General features: G+C 33.7%; 1 long non-coding RNA gene across 1 annotated transcript; it reads left to right on the forward strand.

Annotated features, from left to right (window-relative positions):
- Positions 1-2,827: 2,827 nt before the first annotated feature.
- LOC149193954 (uncharacterized) lies at positions 2,828-14,244 on the forward strand. The gene is made up of 2 exons (XR_016255011.1): positions 2,828-3,069; positions 13,820-14,244. It is a non-coding gene; the product is annotated as an uncharacterized LOC149193954 (long non-coding RNA).
- The last annotated feature ends 5,822 nt before the right edge of the window (positions 14,245-20,066 follow it).

Here is a 20,066-nt window from a genome sequence, read left to right on the forward strand (position 1 = left end):
AAACTCTATACCTTTTCTCTAAAAATTGAATTTCAAGCTAGGTACATAATAGACATAACCGATTGTTCTTCCATCACTATCTCTATTATAAAAAACAATCGCTCCTTTACCTTTAACACATACCTTAATATCGTTACCGAACTTGACATTAGACTGAATATTGGTGTCTAGATTGCAAAACAAATATTTGTTTCTATTCATGTGATTGTTGCAGCCATTATCTAAAAACCAAATATCATTCAAACATTCTAGAGTCATGTTACAAGTCATAAACCAAATATCATTCGACCATTCTAAAGTCATGTTACAAGTCATAAACACTAGTGGCTTCTGACTGTCTTCAAATCCTTCTAAGATGTGTGCAGATTGCTTAACAACATTTTCCTGCCTCTTCAAACACTTAGTATCAAAATGGCCATATATGTTTCAATAATAACATTGAACTTTAGACATACCATATCTTTTATTTCCTCGATGCTAGGTTCTGTTGTAGCTCCCCCTTAAATTAGAAAGACATTGTTGAGATTTCTCCTCGTGATCATAATTATCTCGCAGATGTCTTTGGTTAGTTACTCTGTTGCCTCTTTCACTATTACTCAATCTTCCTCTGCCTATTCCTCTATGAAATTGAATCTAAGTTTTGAAGGCATTCTCGAACGTAATATCATAATAACTTGACATCCTAGATTCATGTGCAATCAACGAACCAATCAACTCTTCAATTTTCATTTGACTTGTGTCCTTGAACTCTTTTATGGATACAACACTCACTTCAATGTTTTTTGGCAATCTTCGAAGGAATTTCTAGATTACTCTCTTATTTGAGAGGTCTTCACCATATTGTCGCAATTGATTAACAACACTCATTACTTGAGTCATAAAAGCATCCACAATTTCACTGTCTTTCATTTTCAGATTCTCAAAATCTCTTCTCAAATTTTGCAACTTGACGTTCCTTGCTTTCGCTAGACTCTAATAACAGGATTCAATATTATCCCACACCTTCTTCAGAGATTATGCATTTGATACTTTTGAATGTCTCACGTCATCAAAGCCTTGTTGAATAAGGCCAACAGCTTTATTGTCCTTCATTCTTTTCTCTCTCAACAAGGTCCTTTCAACATTTGTAAGAGCCATATTTGTCGCCTCATTAGTAGCCTCGGGATACACATCAGTAAAAAATCCCCAAAGATCATGAGAATGCAACAATGTTCTCATTCCAATAAACAAAGAATCATAACTTTTCTTAATTAAAATAGGAATTGACTGACTAGTATCAGTATTTGACGCCATCTCTCACAAATAATTGAGCTCTTCAAATAAAATTTAAATGAACTTTCACACCATAATACTTTTAGTTCCTCTAAAAGGAAAAAACTACAAAATGGTAGAGATAAATTTCAAATACCCTTACAAATACTTTGGGCGACCTTCAAACACCCTTTTAACTCTGATAATAAAACTTTTATGTATACAACATATGAATCGTTTTTCAAAAACAAACTTCATAAGGATAATTCATGTGTTTAATATCACTTCAAACAATATTGTCTCTCAAACTTTGCAAAGGGCTTTGACTAAAAAATTATCCACTTCACCTTTTCATGTTTCGACCTTCAAAGGATTGCCTTGGTCTCTTTTTAAATGAGACTTGTCATGACCACTCTTGATTCCTTGGGATGTAACGGACCAAATGCTCACCTCACTAGAAGATTCTACCAAAATGCAAACTCAACAAATTACAATGGCATCTATTGTTAACAAAATATGGTTTGCTTGGACAAGTCACCAGATTCTAATGTGGCGCTCCATTTCACCAAATTCCGTACGGACTGTACTGGTTCAGGTGGTTTTCCACACCACATACCTTCTCAAACACGTTTCTGAATGTGAGTAGACAGATCGCAGTAAACTATAAGACGACTGGAATCTCCAAGAAAAATAGCACAACAACACTCTACAAACTGGGAACTTTAAACCAGAAGCAGCATCTTGGCATAGAGCATAAGCTCCAAACCGCTCTCCAATTTTTTTCACTATAGATTACAATTCTGCATGAAAGTTACAAGGCCGACTGGCATCTCTCTTCCAAGAGATAGCTGAAACAAATAAATAGCACTACACATCATTCGCTCTGATACCAAATGGGAAATACAGAGACACACAGACACACTTCATGCACGCAACTATGACTGCATAATTTCATTAACAAATGAAGAAGTCGAGTGGATGATATCTGTCTAGATGATCCCTTCTTTTTATAACAAGAATTAAGTTTGCTACACCAAATAAACAATAATTTTCTAGGCGGTGTTGTCACTTACAATTCCATCGATGTTGTCCTTTTAGATTTAAGGAGGTGGTGCAGTGTGATCAGTCAGCGGTGATTCTTCGGAGTATGAAATTTGATGGCGGTGGCGACGAAAGAAGACATGAAATAATTAGTTCTTCTTAAAACTCGAACAAAGAAAAAATTAGGAAACCTTAAAAGCCTATCTGTTTCCCACTTCCTCGCCGTAAAGCTAATGAACTTCTTCCACAGAACATCCAATCACATTAATAATGAAAATAGATCTTAGGGTTGTATTATTACGCCGTAAGGCGTTTCCCTATGAAATCAACTCTCCTCCTTGTCTACTTGTCACTATTAGATACCCCTAGATGATATGCGTTTCCCTATGAAATCAACTCTCCTCCTTGTCTACTTGTCACTATTAGATACCCCTAGATGATATGTTAGACGATTGAGAAAGGCTGAACCGTTCGATCACAAAGAAATAGTTACGAATTTGTTGTAGGTAGATAGGTATTCAATTTGAATAGGTAAAGACGAAATATCGCTGCTCTCTCTGCAATGGCGGGCCTGGTCCAAGCCTTGGCGGACAGGTTTCAGAAGCCCGGGGGAATCGATCTCTGGACCAAGAAAGATGGACCGGAAAGCCTCGCTTTCGATAGGAAGCTCTCCGTTCGGAGCGCGACAACGTACAATAGGGTTAACAACATCGATGCCCGCGATGCGAGGTCGTCCCGCTCACAGCAGGTCAGTGGATCGAGTCCGTCCAGGCAAAGGTATAATTCTTCATCCTCTAATCAACAACAATCAAACAAATATTGAAGCGTCCCATAGCATATTATTTACCTTTAATGGCCAAACGTTTTAGCATGTACATCGGAAATGAGGCCACACTGTTGGAAACGCCGTAAGATATAAATCGTCTCAGAAATTCCATTTATTTCATTGCTCTGTATTGGCAAGGGGTTTTTTATGAGTGTTCAAGCCATGGCATGGCTGTTGTCATTTTGGAGTTTACTAATGCAGAGTTAGAAACATTTAAAAATGAATTTACAAATATGTTTGCATCTAAGCATCTACAATTCACATTTACAAATTTGTTAGCATCTAAGCCATGGTTGCTGTCATTTTGGAGTTTAGGATTCTTTCACTCACGAGTTTACTTTCCTATCTCAATTTGTGGTCTGTTGAATAATGTACAGTGCATGTGAGCTCAACTCATATTGCAGCGGTCAACTGATTTAAATCATAAGTTTTTGGTCTATTCAATTCATGTGTTTTGTCAGATTTGGTTGTGAACCTTAACTATCTTATCATCAATTCATATTCAAATCTTTCCCAAGTCGGTAGACCAAATTGTACAGTAATGCATTGATATACTTGCAGTGTAGACTTATACTGCCCTAGCCTGTGACTTTTACCTTTCATGGCTGAATGGATAGATTTTATTGACTTTTCATTTGGATGGGTTTGTGCTTTTCTATTCAAAAAATCATACAAAAGTCCTCCATTGTAATGGGAAATATCAGCTTTTCTAAAACAACAGGAAAATGGAAAGTGTCTACTAATAAATCGTATTAGAAATTCCATTTATTTCATTGCTCTGTTTTCACAGGGGGTTTTTTATCAGTGTGTTACCTTGTTTGAGTTTATATGAGTTCTAATAAATTACTATAAAAATGCTTCTAGCAATTGAAGTCACAACACCAAGCGATTTCAATAAATAAATTAGTTACCTTGCTTGAGTTTATATGAGTTCTAATAAATTACAATAAAAATGCTTCTGGCAATTGAAGTCACAACACCAAGGGATTTCAATAAATAAATTAGTTACCTCGCTTTTTCTCCATCCATGGTCCTCAATTTCTGGTCTGTTGAATAGTGTATAGTGCATGTGAGCTCAACTCATATTTCAGCGGTCAACTCATTTAAATCATCAGTTTTTGGTCTATTCAATTCATGTGTTTTGTCAGATTTGGTTATGAGCCTTAACTATCTTCTCATCAATTCATATTCAAATCTTGCCCAAGTCGGTAGACCAAATTGTACAGTAATGCGTTGATATACTTGCAGTGTAGACTTATACTGCCCTAGCCTGTGACTTCTACTTTTCATGGCTGAATGGATAGATTTTATTGACTTTTCATTTGGATGGGTTTGCCGCTTTTCTATTCAAAAAATCATACAAAAGTCCTCCATTGTAATGGGAAATATCAACTTTTCTAAAACAACAGGAAAATGGAAAGTGTCTACTAATAAATCATATTAGAAATTCCATTTATTTCATTGCTCTGTTTTGACGGGGTTTTTTTTATCAGTGTGTTACCTTGTTTGAGTTTATATGAGTTCTAATAAATTATGATAAAAATGCCTCTGGCAATTGAAGTGACAACACGAAGGGATTTCAACAAATAAATTAGTTTCCTTGCTTGAGTTTATATGAGTTCTAATGAATTACGATAAAAATGCTTCTAGCAATTGAAGTCACAACGCCAAGGGATTTCAATAAATAAATTAGTTACCTCGCTTTTTCTCCATCCATGGTCTTCAATTTGTGGTCTGTTGAATAGTGTACAGCGCATGTCAGCTCAACTCATATTGCAACGGTCAATTCATTTAAATCATCAGTTTTTGGTCTATTCAATTCATGTGTTTTGTCACAATTGGTTATGAGCCTTAACTATCTTCTCATCAATTCATATTCAAATCTTGGCCAAGTTGGTAGACCAAATTGTACAGTAATGCATTGATATACTTGCAGTGTAGACTTATACTGCCCTAGCCTGTGACTTCCACTTTTCATCGCTAAATGGATAGATTTTATTGACTTTTCATTTGGATGGGTTTGCCGCTTTTCTATTCAAAAAATCATAAAAAAGTCCTCCCCTGTAATGGGAAATATCAACTTTTCTAAAACAACAGGAAAATGGAAAGTGTCTACTAATAAATCGTATTAGAAATTCCATTTAGTTCATTGCTCTGTTTTGACAGGGGTTTTTTATCAGTGTGTTACCTTGTTTGAGTTTATATGAGTTCTAATAAATTACGATAAAAATGCTTCTGGCAATTGAAGTGACAACACGAAGGGATTTCAATAAATATTAGTTACCTTGCTTGAGTTTATATGAGTTCTAATAAATTACGATAAAAATGCTTCTGGCAATTGAAGTCACAACACCAAGGGATTTCACTAAATAAATTAGTTACCTCGCTTTTTCTCCATCCATGGTCCTCAATTTGTGGTCTGTTGAATAGTGTACAATGCGTGTGAGCTCAACTCATATTGCAGCGGTCAACTCATTTAAATCATCAATTTTTGGTCTATTCAATTCATGTGTTTTGTCATATTTGGTTATGAGTCTTAACTATCTTCTCATCAATTCATATTCAAATCTTTCCCAAGTCAGTAGACCAAATTGTACAATAATGTGTTGATATACTTGCAGTGTAGAGTGATATTGCCCTAGCCTGTGACTTTTACTTTTCGTGGCTGAATGGATAGATTTTATTGACTTTTCATTTGGATGGGTTTGCCGCTTCTATTCAAAAAATCATACAAAAATCCTCCACTGTAATGGGAAATATCAACTTTTCTAAAACAACAGGAAAATGGAAAGTGTCTATTAATAAATCGTGTTAGAAATTCCATTTATTTTATTGCTCTGCTTTGACAGGGTTTTTATCGGTGTGTTAATTTGTTTGAGTTTATATGAGTTCTAATAAATTACAAAAAAAAATGCTTCTCGAAATTGAAATGACAACACGAAGGATTTCAATAAATAAATTAGTCACCTTGCTTGAGTTTATATGAGTTCTAATAAATTACAACAAAAATGCTTCTGGCAATTGAAGTCACAACACCAAGGGATTTCAATAAATAAATTAGTTACCTCGCTTTTTCTCCATCCATGGTCCAGAATGAACATGACAAATAGCAAAAGCAAAAATGCAAGGAGCTCCTCAAAGCCCGCCTCCTGAGAGCGCCAGCTTTACGAAATGTGGAACTGAGCAGAGCTCAGAGTAGCCACGGCCAATCTTGAAAAGCCCTGGGAAAAGTCCGCCAAAGCCCCTACTTTGTTCGCCATTACCGCTGACAAGCAGCTCCAAGCCTTGGCCGACAGGTTTCATAAGCCCGGGGAAATCGATCTCTGGACCAAGAAAGATGCACTGGAAAGCCTCACTTTCGATGGGAAGTTCTCTGTTCGGAGCGCGACATCGTACAATAGGGTTAACAACATCGATGCCCGCGATGCGAGGTCATCCCGCTCACAGCAGGTCAGTGGATCGACTCCTTCCAGGCAAAGGTATAGTTCTTCATCCTCTAATCAACAGCAATCAAACAAATATTGAAGCGTCCCAGAGCATATTATTTACCTTTAATGGCCAAACGTTTTAGCATGTACATCGGAAATGAGGCCACACTGTTGGAAACGCCGTAAGATATAAATCGTATCAGAAATTCCATTTATTTCATTGCTCTGTATTGGCAGGGGGTTTTTTATGAGTGTTCAAGCCATGGCTATTGTCATTTTGGAGTTTACTAATGCAGAGTTCGAAACATTTAAAAATGAATTTACAAATATGTTTCCATCTAAGCATCTACGAGTCACATTTACAAATTTGTTAGCATCTAAGCCATGGTTGTTGTCATTTTGGAGTTTAGGACACTTTCACTCACGAGTTTACTTTCCTATCTCAATTTGTGGTCTGTTGAATAATGTACAGTGCATGTGAGATCAACTCATATTGCAGCGGTCAACTGATTTAAATCATAAGTTTTTGGTCTATTCAATTCATGTGTTTTGTCAGATTTGGTTATGAGCCTTAACTATCTTATCATCAATTCATATTCAAATCTTTCCCAAGTCGGTAGACCAAATTGTACAGTAATGCGTTGATATACTTGCAGTGTAGACTTATACTGCCCTAGCCTGTGACTTTTACTTTTCATGGCTGAATGGATAGATTTTGTTGACTTTTCATTTGGATGGGTTTGCGCTGTTCTATTCAAAAAATCACACAAAAGTCCTCCATTGTAATGGGAAATATCAGCTTTTCTAAAACAATAGGAAAATGGAAAGTGTCTACTAATAAATCGTATTAGAAATTCCATTTATTTCATTGCTCTGTTTTGACAGGGGGTTTTTTATCAGTGCGTTACCTTGTTTGAGTTTATTTGAGTTCTAATAAATTACTATAAAAATGCTTCTGGTAATTGAAGTGACAACATGAAGGGATTTCAATAAATAAATTAGTTACCTCGCTTTTTCTCCATCCATGGTCCTCAATTTGTGGTCTGTTGAATAGTGTATAGTGCATGTGAGCTCAACTCATATTTCAGCGGTCAACTCATTTAAATCATCAATTTTTGGTTTATTCAATTCATGTGTTTTGTCAGATTTGGTTATGAGCCTTAACTATCTTCTCATCAATTCATATTCAAATCTTGCCCAAGTCGGTAGACCAAATTGTACAGTAATGTGTTGATAGACTTGCAGTGTAGACTTATACTGCCCTAGCCTGTGACTTCTACTTTTCATGGCTGAATGGATAGATTTTATTGACTTTTCATTTGGATGGGTTTGCGGCTTTTCTATTCTAAAAATCATACAAAAGTCCTCCACTGTAATGGGAAATATCAACTTTTCTAAAACAACAGGAAAATGGAAAGTGTCTACTAATAAATCGTATTAGAAATTCCATTTATTTCATTGCTCTGTTTTGACGGGGTTTTTTTATCAGTGTGTTACCTTGTTTGAGTTTATATGAGTTCTAATAAATTATGATAAAAATGCCTCTGGCAATTGAAGTGACAACACGAAGGGATTTCAATAAATAAATTAATTTCCTTGCTTGAGTTTATATGAGTTCTAATAAATTACGATAAAAATGCTTCTAGCAATTGAAGTCACAACACCAAGGGATTTCAATAAATAAATTAGTTACCTCGCTTTTTCTCCATCCATGGTCCTCAATTTGTGGTCTGTTGAATAGTGTACAGTGCATGTCAACTCAACTGATATTGCAGCGGTCAATTCATTTAAATCATCAGTTTTTGGTCTATTCAATTCATGTGTTTTGTCAGAATTGGTTATGAGCCTTAACTATCTTCTCATCAATTCATATTCAAATCTTGGCCAAGTTGGTAGACCAAATTGTACAGTAATGCATTGATATACTTGTAGGGTAGACTTATACTGCCCTAGTCTGTGACTTCTACTTTTCATCGCTGAATGGATAGATTTTATTGACTTTTCATTTGGATGGGTTTGCCGCTTTTCTATTCAAAAAATCATACAAAAGTCCTCCACTGTAATGGGAAATATCAACTTTTCTAAAACAACAGGAAAATGGAAAATGTCTACTAATAAATCGTATTAGAAATTCCATTTATTTCATTGCTCTGTTTTGACAGGGGTTTTTTATCAGTGTGTTACCTTGTTTGAGTTTATATGAGTTCTAATAAATTACGATAAAAATGCTTCTGGCAATTGAAGTGACAACACGAAGGGGTTTCAATAAATAAATTAGTTACCTTGCTTGAGTTTATATGAGTTCTAATAAATTACGATAAAAATGCTTCTAGCAATTGAAGTCACAACACCAAGGGATTTCAATAAATAAATTAGTTACCTCGCTTTTTCTCCATCCATGGTCCTCAATTTGTGGTCTGTTGAATAGTGTACAATGCGTGTGAGCTCAACTCATATTATAGCGGTCAACTCATTTAAATCATCAATTTTTGGTCTATTCAATTCATGTGTTTTATCAGATTTGGTTATGAGCCTTAACTATCTTCTCATCAATTCATATTCAAATCTTTCCCAAGTCGGTAGACCAAATTGTACAATAATGTGTTGATATACTTGCAGAGATCTATATCTTTCCATTGTGCTCTATCGTCTGAATATCTTTCGATGCGTCCAATATGCTCGATGGCCTCTTATCGGCCACGCATACATGTAATCATGTAATTATCAGACAGCTTATATGATCTCAATATAACAAATATAGCTTTTTTTCCTCTGAAAAAAATACTTGCAGTGTAGACTTATATTGCCCTAGCCTATGACTTTTACTTTTCGTGGCTGAATGGATAGATTTTATTGACTTTTCATTTGGATGGTTTTGCCGCTTCTATTCAAAAAATCATACAAAAATCCTCCACTGTAATGGGAAATATCAACTTTTCTAAAACAACAGGAAAATGGAAAGTGTCTATTAATAAATCGTATTAGAAATTCCATTTATTTTATTGCTCTGTTTGACGGGGTTTTTATCGGTGTGTTACTTTGTTTGAGTTTATATGAGTTCTAATAAATTACAATAAAAATGCTTCTGGAAATTGAAGTGACAACACGAAGGGATTCCAATAAATAAATTAGTTACCTTGCTTTTGTTTATATGAGTTCTAATAAATTACAACAAAAATGCTTCTGGCAATTGAAGTCACAACACCAAGGGATTTCAATAAATAAATTAGTTACCTCGCTTTTTCTCCATCCATTGTCCAGAAAGAACATGACAAATACCAAGATGGTCTGGGCACTCATTTCAAGTCACTTCTTTGTCCACCAGGACGACTTGGGTCAATACCTCCCGCTCAATACGCAGATTCCCCTTCCTCAACACATCATAACTCAACTTTGAGGGACATTTGTGTTTGAAAGGGCCAGAAACGGATCATAAAAAGAAATGGTTTCAAGATGTTTCTCCCGTGATTTTCACATTCAATTTCCTTGTTGTTCGCTATAATTTTGCATTTAATATCCTTTGTGTTTAGTTATTGGGCATTTAGGGACAAAGAACAGTGAGAACATAAACTTCCGATCGTTATAATACCTCCAGACTTTCACATTCATCTGCTTTGTTGTTTGCCAAACTTTCACATTCAATTGCCTTTGTGTTCATTTGGATGGGTTTTCGACTTTTCTATTCAAAAAATAATACAAAAGTCCTCCACTGTAATGGGAAATATCAAGTTTTTTAAAACAACAGGAAAATGGAAAGTGTCTACTTGCATAATTTCACAAACATTCGAACATTTACAAATTTGTTAGCATCTCAGCCATGGTTGCTGTCATTTTGGAGTTTAGGATTTTTTTTACTTTTCATGGCTGAATGGATAGATTTTATTGACTTTTCATTTCGATGGGTTTGCCGCTTTTCTATTCAAAAAATCATACAAAAGTCCTCCACTGTAATGGGAAATATCAAATATTCTAAAACAACAGGAAAATGGAAAGTGTCTACTTGCATAATTTTACAAACATTCAATAATTTACAAATTTGTTAGCATCTAAGCCATGATTGCTGTCATTTTGGAGTTTAGGATTCTTTCGCTCAAAAGTTTACTTTCCTATCTCAATTTGTGGTTTGTTGAATAATATACAATGCATGTGAGCTCAACTCATATTGCAACGGTCAACTCATTTAAATCGTTAGTTTTTGGTCTATTCAATTCATGTGTTTTGTTAGATTTGGTTATGAGCCTAAACTATCTTCTCATCAATTCACATTCAAATCTTGCCCAAGTCGCTAGACCAAATTGTACAGTAATGCGTTGACACACTTGCAGTGTAGACTTATACTGCCCTGACTTGTAGAGTCATGTGTTCACTAATATAGTTTTGAACTTTGCTATTGTTTCACAAATCCATGCCCTCTTATCCATTCAACAAAAAATAAAATATAGATATGCTCATTAATGTTTGGCATATTTGATAGTAGAACTAATGAATCAGAAGACTCTCATGAGCATTTTCTAGTGAACATCTGAATCAAATGTTTTATTTCATTGCTTTGTTTAGACGGGGGTTTTTATCAGTGTTCAACCATGAAACATTTAAAAATGCATTTAGAAATATGTTTGCATCTCAGCATCTACAACATAGAGCTCACGATTAACATATACATAAAGAGATATCACCAATTTAAACTTGCTTTTAACTCCCCATCTATTATGCAAAACAAATCAAACCTTTTAAAATAAAAACATTTTAAAATTACCTTAATTTAAATAAAGGTAAATCTTATGATATAAAAATAATATCTAAATTAAATCGTATTAGAAATTCCATTTATTTCAGTGCTCTGTTTTGATAGGGGTTTTTTTAATCAGTGTTCAAGCCCTGGTTACTGTCATTTTGGAGTTTACTAATGCAGAGTTCGAAACATTTAAAAATGCATTTACAAATATGTTTTCATTTGAGTATCTACAAGTCACATTTACAAATTTGTTAGCATCTAAGCCATGGTTGCTGTCTTTTTGAAGTTTAGGATTCTTTCGCTCACGAGTTTACTTTCCTATCTCAATTTCTGGTCTGTTGAATAATGTACAGTGCATGTGAGCTCAACTCGTATTGCAGCGGTCAACTCATTTAAATCATCAGTTTTTGGTCTATTCAATTCATGTGATCAGTGTTTGTCAGATTTGGTTATGAGCCTTAACTATCTTCTCATCAATTCATATTCAGATTTGGGGTATATTGTTCTGTGAGGCCACAAGCCGTCTATGTGGATTCTACTCGGATAGAATTCATTTATGAAGAGGAATGTGGTCTGGCCACTTTCACATTGAGGGTGCCAGAAACAGAATTATATTTATGTGACATCAGAATTGACATATAAATGTTTTAACCAATTTAGATTTAGATGCTGCATAGTTCCCTACTCAATGGGCATCCTGAAAATGTTTACTGGTTTGAATGCAAGAAGTATGATGCCCTCAAATTCACAATAAGGAAAGAAGTGTTAGCGTTAGTTCTGTATCTTAGAGAACTAAATTTAAGGACTAGCGTTGTGACTTGTCATGTATATTATCTTCAGTGCCTCCTAATCTCAATTAGGATTGCAAGGCCATTTGGAAGTTCCAGAAAAATCTTTTTCATGTCTGGCATGTGTTGGGCTTCATTTTAATGTTGCTTTGATGTGGTTCTCATATGGATCATTTTGTGATTGAGTTTCCTGTGTCATTTATACAGGTGCATCATACATTCAGACTTTTATGTTATAGGTGCATCTTACATTTAGACTTGTAATTGAGTTTATTGTGTGATTTATATAGGTGCATGTTACATTTAGATTCTTATATTATATTTTTTTACATGGTATCATCCTCACAGGAGGGTAATTGACATTTTACCCTGCATTCTAGCACTTGCCTCATGAATTCATAAGTTACATTCTTTGTTTAGTGACTAGTTGATATATTCAAACTATCATTTGTGTATGCAGACTACTTACCTCCATAGTTAATTTGGCACGCTACTTTGTTATGAATTTATATTAAATTTGTATGATTCTAGGTACATTTATGTTTGGCATGAGTCTTTTCTCAAAGTGGAAATGCTGGATCTTTCTTCCCGTTTCTCTAGTCTGTGTAGATTCTACTCGGATAGAATTCAGTTATGAAGAGGAATGTGGTCTGGCCACTTTCACATTGAGAGTGCCAAAAATAGAATTATATTTATGTGACATTAGAATTGACGTATAAATGTTTTAACTAGTTTAGATTTAGGTGCTGCATAGTTCCCTACTCAACGGGCATCCTGAAAATGTTTACTGGTTTGAATGCAAGAAGTATGATGCTCTCAAATTCACAATAAGGAAAGAAGTGTTAGCATTAGTTTTGTATCTTAGAGAACTAAATTTAAGGACTAGCGTTGTGACTTGTCATGTATATTATCTTCAGTGCCTCGTAATCTCAATTAGGATTGCAAGGCCATTTGGAAGTTCCAGAAAAATATTTTTCATGTCTGGCATGTGTTGGGCTTCATTTTAATGTTGCTTTGATGTGGTTCTCATATGGATCATTTTGTGATTAAGTTTCCTATGTCATTTATATAGCTGCATCATACATTCAGAATTTTATGTTATAGGTGCATCTTACATTTAGACTTGTAATTGAGTTTATTGTGTGATTTATATAGGTGCATGCTACATTTAGATTCTTATATTATAATTTTTTACATGGTATCATCCTCACAGGAGGGTAATTGACATTTTTTTAAGTATCAAGAGTTTTACATTTGAATTTATATTTATTTTTTTCAACAAGTTGACACTTAAAATGCAGAAATGCATGTTTTATGTGGAAATAAATTTTCACACTATACAACATGTTCTATACCTCTTATTATATTGTGCTGAGAGACAAACTCCATCCCTAGCTAAGCATCGAAGGGAAGTGAGATTGTGCATTTTGTAGAGTACTTTACCCTTGCTTCAGGTATTCTAATTTCACATTCTACCAATGATAGAAATTCTAATTTGACATATTCTACCAGTGATATTTTACTGTCAATAATGTGCGCTAAGAGGAAAGTGTGAAGCAGCTTTAGTATAAGTACTATGACAATTTTTTGTGATTCTATTCAAGGTTATATTTGCATCCAAGTATGGTTGTTCTATTAATGTTGCCTTCTAGATTTTTTCTTCCATTCAAATGGAATTTATTCATATCAAGCATGGATTGAATCTTGAACCACTTATTCTAGAGTCACTAAATTGTTTCATTTGATGCAGGGGTTAGCCAATGACATCTCTTTTGCTCCCATTGGACTGATCAAAATGTTCAACTCCGGAGGAGCTATTAGTGCATATGAATTCGATCCAAACACCTCAACAGTGTATTTGAAGGTTCGAGGTTGCGGGGATTTTGGAGCATATTATTCTGTGAGGCCACAAGCCGTCTATGTGGATTCTACCCAAATAGAATTCAGTTATGAAGAGGAATGTGGTCTGGCCACTTTCACATTGAGAGTGCCAGAAACAGAATTATATTTATGTGACATCAGAATTGACATATAAATGTTTTAACCAGTTTAGATTTAGGTGCTTCATAGTTCCCTACTCAACGGGTATCTTGAAAATGTTTAGTGGTTTGAATGCAAGAAATATGATGCCCTCAAATTCACAATAAGGAAAGAAGTGTTAGTGTTAGTTTTGTATATTAGAGAATTAAATTTAAGGACTAGCATCGTCACTTGTCATGTATATTATCTTCAGTGCATCCTAATCTCAATTAGGATTGCAAGGCCATTTAGAAGTTCTAGAAAAATATTTTTCATGTCTAGCATGTGTTGGGCTTCATTTTAATGTTGCTTTGATGTGGTTCTCATATGGATCATTTTGTGATTGAGTTTCCTATGTCATTTATATCGCTGCATCATACATTCAGAGTTTTATGTGTGATTTATATAGGTGCATGTTACATTTAGATTCTTATATTATATTTTTTTACATGGTATCATCCTCACAGGAGGGTAATTGACATTTTTTAAAGTATCAAGAGTTTTACATTTGAATTTATATTTTTTTTTCAACCAGTTGACACTTAAAATGCAAAAATGCATGTTTTATGTGGAAAGAAATTTTCACGCTATACAACATGTTCTATACCTCTTATTATATTGTGCTCAGAGACAAACTCCATCCCTAGCTAAGCATTGAAGGGAAGTGATGCTCTCACTCTCTTTTATAAGTGACACATAGGGTTCATAAAAATATATATATTGCTTAGATATATGGATCTGCACTCTATCTAACTGATAAAAAATGAATTCATAAAGACGCGAAAATAAAACAGAACTGCTTGATCTAACTTTAGCACTGTATCTTTAACCTGAAATATAACAATAAAATTATCCTATTCTAAGGGAGTTCTGCATCCCTTTAGTTTAAGTAGATTGTTTGATTATATTACATTTAACATTTGGATTTATTTTTTCGTTCAAATTTGGCTATAGTTAGATCACCTAACATATCACATTCTTTTCATTTATGTTCTTCCATATGCGCTACCGACTTACGGCGTTTCCTTTGCAGCATCTGGTGCAAATGCTAGTATAAGCATATCAGAAACAATAATTAGTACGAAAATATACCAGAGAATTTAATGAATTTATCAGCTTAATGGGAGCATAAAACCACAATCAGTACCAGTTCAAAAATTTAAGATGTTGTATTATTATTTATATGATTTAAGCCTTTTTTATTGTACTCAGTCAATTTTAATTCTAATGGTTTTTAGTGTGATTGGACTCGGCCAATTTTAGTTCTAATGGTTTAGTATGACTTTTACAAGAATTCAAAGATGTAGCTTCATGTAGTGTCATGGGATTTGGATTCAGTGGACAGAGCATTGCACATCTTAGTCTTCTATTCAATATGTAGTCCCACGGAAACACATAATAATAATAAAAATAATCATCTAATTTTAAGGTTGTCATCATCATTTAATTAGTGTCTAAAAACCTCTTAGTTGTAAGACAAAAAAACCTACTAGTTCATAATGAATTGACTTCTAAACTTATTAACATTTATAATATGTATTACGATATAGGAAATAAAAAAATATTACATAATAATAATAATAATGTATTGTTATAAATATTATAAAGGTATATAGTATTATTAATGTATTGTTATAAATCTTATAAAGGGATATATACTTTATGTAACTAGCGTGGATTTGAAGACGTGGATTTGAATCAGTACCTTTTTAAAATTAAATATATGTTTTTAATAACTAAGCTTACTCAAAATTTCTTATTATCATATAATAATAGAATAATATTAATAAGGCCATTTACATTCTTTTATTTCGGTAAAAGTATTTGTGAATTTATGTTTTAAAAGCATTAAGAGATCATCATGGTTTCATTAACAAAATCAAGATGAATGTGGGTAAATTAAGAGAATGTGTATGTGGGTAAATTAAGAGAATGTGTTTTTCATTTTCAATTGTCTAAGTGTTTTAGAGGTAGAAAAATCATTCATCCAATGATTAATCAAATTTAAAAAACATATATAGATAAAATAATTTTTTTTTTTTTTTTTTATTTAATAATTATTGTCATATAATCAATCTAATAATTAAAATATTAAATTTGGTAAGTGATTATGTAGATAAAATATCTAATTTGGACTAAGGGTTCCATCCCTCTTGGCTACTTGACCATCCATCATCCCATCATCTAGCCAACCATCCATGTCTTTGAAGTTCTGACGGCTGTTGAGAATATATTCGGGGCATCTCTTCCAATGATCCCATCCACTAAGTTTTCCAGGCTTAAAGAATGGGTTGGTAAGGATCGAAACCATCCCATCGTCCTAGTATTTCGGCAGTAAAGAAAGTCAAGGATAAGTTGATCCGGTTCTGAAAGGGAAAACAACCTTCCAACGCACTAAGTTTATAAATTCCTAAAGTGATATAGGGCTAAAAGGAAACATCGATTCATTTCCTAATTCCTTGCGCCTGGGGCCTGTGGGTGCCTGAATCGGGGAAAGTAAATGGTCGAAGCGAAAACCAACCTTATCAGATGCATTTTTTCCTATATGAACCACCCATTGTTTGTTGGAGGTCCGAGTAAGCTTCCTCCATTGGGGTTGATAAGCTGTGTTTTTATTAGTCCAAATGGATGAATTCTGGCATCTCAGGGTTATGAAATCCATCCATGAAATAAAAAAGGTTGGGTTCCATAGTTGTAATGGATGAAAGGTATTTAACTTCTACACAAAATCTAAAATATAATTGGAACTCGTGCAACTATATAAATTAAATGGTTGTTAAATGTTAATTGACATCAATTCATAAAAAACATGTAAAACCTACATTATTATTATTAATTAGAAAAATAATTAATATATAAGTTAAACATATATACATGTAACAAAAATATCGAACAAGATTCTTAATCTTGGAGATTTACCTGAGCTTTAACATTGGGATTCTTAATTTTTAAATAGGCTTTGTTGCAATACCATGAGCCAATACCATGGGTTATCAGTACCACAGGCCCAAAAAACGTAACTCACTCCATATGATAATTGTTCATTTTGCATTTTTTTAATTATCCAATTTAATTAGAAATTTCAAATACCATAGTTACTTTGGCCATAAATATCAAACTTTGATTTGTGTATACTTAGTACTACTGTGAACATACTAAAATATTCCATAGATGTTAAATCCTTTCCATGAATGTAATTATTATTTACAATTAATTTAAAATTATGGAAGCCCTATTCCAAAATAAACAAACTTATAGGCATAACTAGTAAGAAATCAAAGATTGAGATTTACGTCAAAAATAGTTATGTCCTTTCTATGCTTTTAATTCAAATGGTGAATTAAATTAAAATGTCATATATCACGAGTTATGGTTTTTTTGATCATGTGGTATTGATAGGTCATGGTATTGGCTCATATAATAACATCTAGTTACAAGTAAGAAATATCCACACTTAAGGAGGGGTTAATGACTATGACTATATATATATATATAATTATAATTATAATAATAATAATAATTTATTAAGGTATAATTTAGTTTAATTTTAGAAATATGTGATGTATCATGAAATAAGTTTTTTTTAATATTTATAATAGATTGACATGTATCTGCAACCATTTAGTATATATGACTACTCTTATATAATATGTAATCAATAAGGTTAATGTTAAGTGGTTGTGAGAAAATATTGTTTTCTTCATAAAGTAAAGTTCGATTATATGCCTTCGTTGATAGACATTCATAATTTTTCAACAAAAACTATACCAGAAACAAAACTTCAACCCATTCAAAATGTTAAAAAATAAATGAATATTTAAAGTTCTTAAGAAAACATTCAAAACGTTAAAAAAAAAAAATGTTCAAAGTTCTAAGAAGAAAGCATAGATGCTAACTCTTTGGCCATTCGACCCTTATCATCTTGAAGAGTATTGAATTGAAACATACAAAAAAAACACGAAGGAGAAGATAATCATTCATGAAAAATTCTATGAATCAGTTGCTTCAAAGGGGTAGGACTCATTGTCTACCGAAATTATGAGAAATTTGGATTTTTTGCCATCCTCACGACCATATGGTCTATTGAAATATTTTTTTGTATCTTTAATATTATGGTTATGGTTGAAAACAATTAGAATTTTAGCAATATATTTTTTTTGTGTCTTTAATGTTATGGTTGAAAACAATTAGAATTTTAGCAATCTTTAGTGTGATGTTATTATATGTTTAACAACATGCATGAAAATTAATAGAAATTTAATGTATTTCAAATCCCATTATGTTATTTTTAGGGTCATTACTAAAACATGTTGAATTTATACTTACGAAAGAAAAATGTTATTCTACCAAAAACATTAGTGTGTTTTTTTCCTCATAAACAATTGTTTTTTTGGACATAAAAAATCAGTTTTACTGGCATTTTTTAATAATGTTGAAAATTGACCCTAAAAAAAGCCATCGTTCCAGTATCAACACTATTTGCTTTCAGGGTGTTTTTTGCACGAAAATTTCATTTTCACTGCCATTTTGAAAACATGTTCAAAATTGACCCTAAAAAAACCATTGTTCTAGTATACACACTTTTCGTTTTTAGCACTATTTTTTATGTTTTTTTTGGATTTTTTTGGCCAAAGTTCATGTTTTGAGTTGATAAGTTTACATTGTTTCAACATTTATGTTACCCAGTTTAATATATTCATGAACATTTCCCAACTATCAATAAAACAAATACTTTTAGGTGTAAATGTGTTAGAAAACATGCACAGATGAATATAGCTAGTAAAGGTTGAACACACAGCTTTGCAGAGAAAAAACATTAAAAGAATCAAAAGAACAAAAAGAATCATTGATTCAGAAAATAGGTTAAAATTCTCATGATATAGAATTATTGGGTGAAGATCCCAAGGTAATGCACCACAATGGTGATCAATGAGGGGACTTAACACCTATAGCATGTTTTGGAGAGAACTAGCTAGTTGCAGAGTGAAAGGATGAGCAAATCAGGGAGTAAATCATGTATAAGAACTATCAAGTTGCACAGTGAAAGGAGAAGAAAATCAGGGAGTAAATCATGCAGAAGAACTAGCCAGTTACTGAGTGAAAGGAGGAGCAAATCAGGGAGTAAATCATGCAGAAAGGATCTTGCATGTAGTCCCATGCTCTAACTAAGTGTCCATATGTGCCAGTAATGAAGGTCCTAGGTGTGTAGTATCTCCAACACCCCCCTTGAACACCACTATGGGGAAAACTAAAAAATGGACCCTGGAAACTAAGGCCAAAGGTCCCCCAAAATATAGTGCAACTTGTATTAAAATTGAGGAAAGAGGGAAAACCTCGTGGGAAATGCCCCCTCAAAATACAATGTAATCAAAAGAAAAAAGGAAGAAAAGACATTTTCTAAGCAACTGTGTCCTTCACTCCAAGACGATCACGCAGAGAGTGAAGCTTCTGCTCAGTGAATGTCTTGGTGAAGATGTCCGCAGTCTTTTTTGTTGAAGGACAGAACTACAAATCAATGACCTGATCATGTACTAAGTCTCTAATGTAGTGCATATGCATCTCTATGTGCTTCATCCATTGTCGTTGTATTGGATCCCCGCAAAATTTAAGAGTTCTCTACTTGTCACACTAGATGACAATGGGCTGGTGGAACTGGACGCCCAACTTAGTGAGGAATTGTTGTAGCCACAGAGCCTGAATGGTGATGTTGAATACTCCTCTGCACTCGACCTCAACTGAAGAGAGATCAATAGCAGCCTGCTTCTTGCTCGACCAATAGATAGGGCCAGACCCTAGACTGAGTGAATATCTGGAGGTGGACTTGCGATCAATGTTGTCGCTCACCAAATCAGAATCCATGAAGCCAAGGAGATTCAATGCAGTGCCTGCTGCATAGTGAATCCCGAAGGTGATGGTGCCCTACACATATCGAAGGATGTGCTTGGAAGCATCACATAATTAGGATCCCGAGGGTGGAA

This window comes from Pinus tabuliformis, chromosome 2_2 (genome assembly GCF_031772625.1).
Source record: "Pinus tabuliformis cultivar Carrire ecotype Pingquan chromosome 2_2, CPIR1, whole genome shotgun sequence".
NCBI lineage: Eukaryota > Viridiplantae > Streptophyta > Pinopsida > Pinales > Pinaceae > Pinus > Pinus tabuliformis.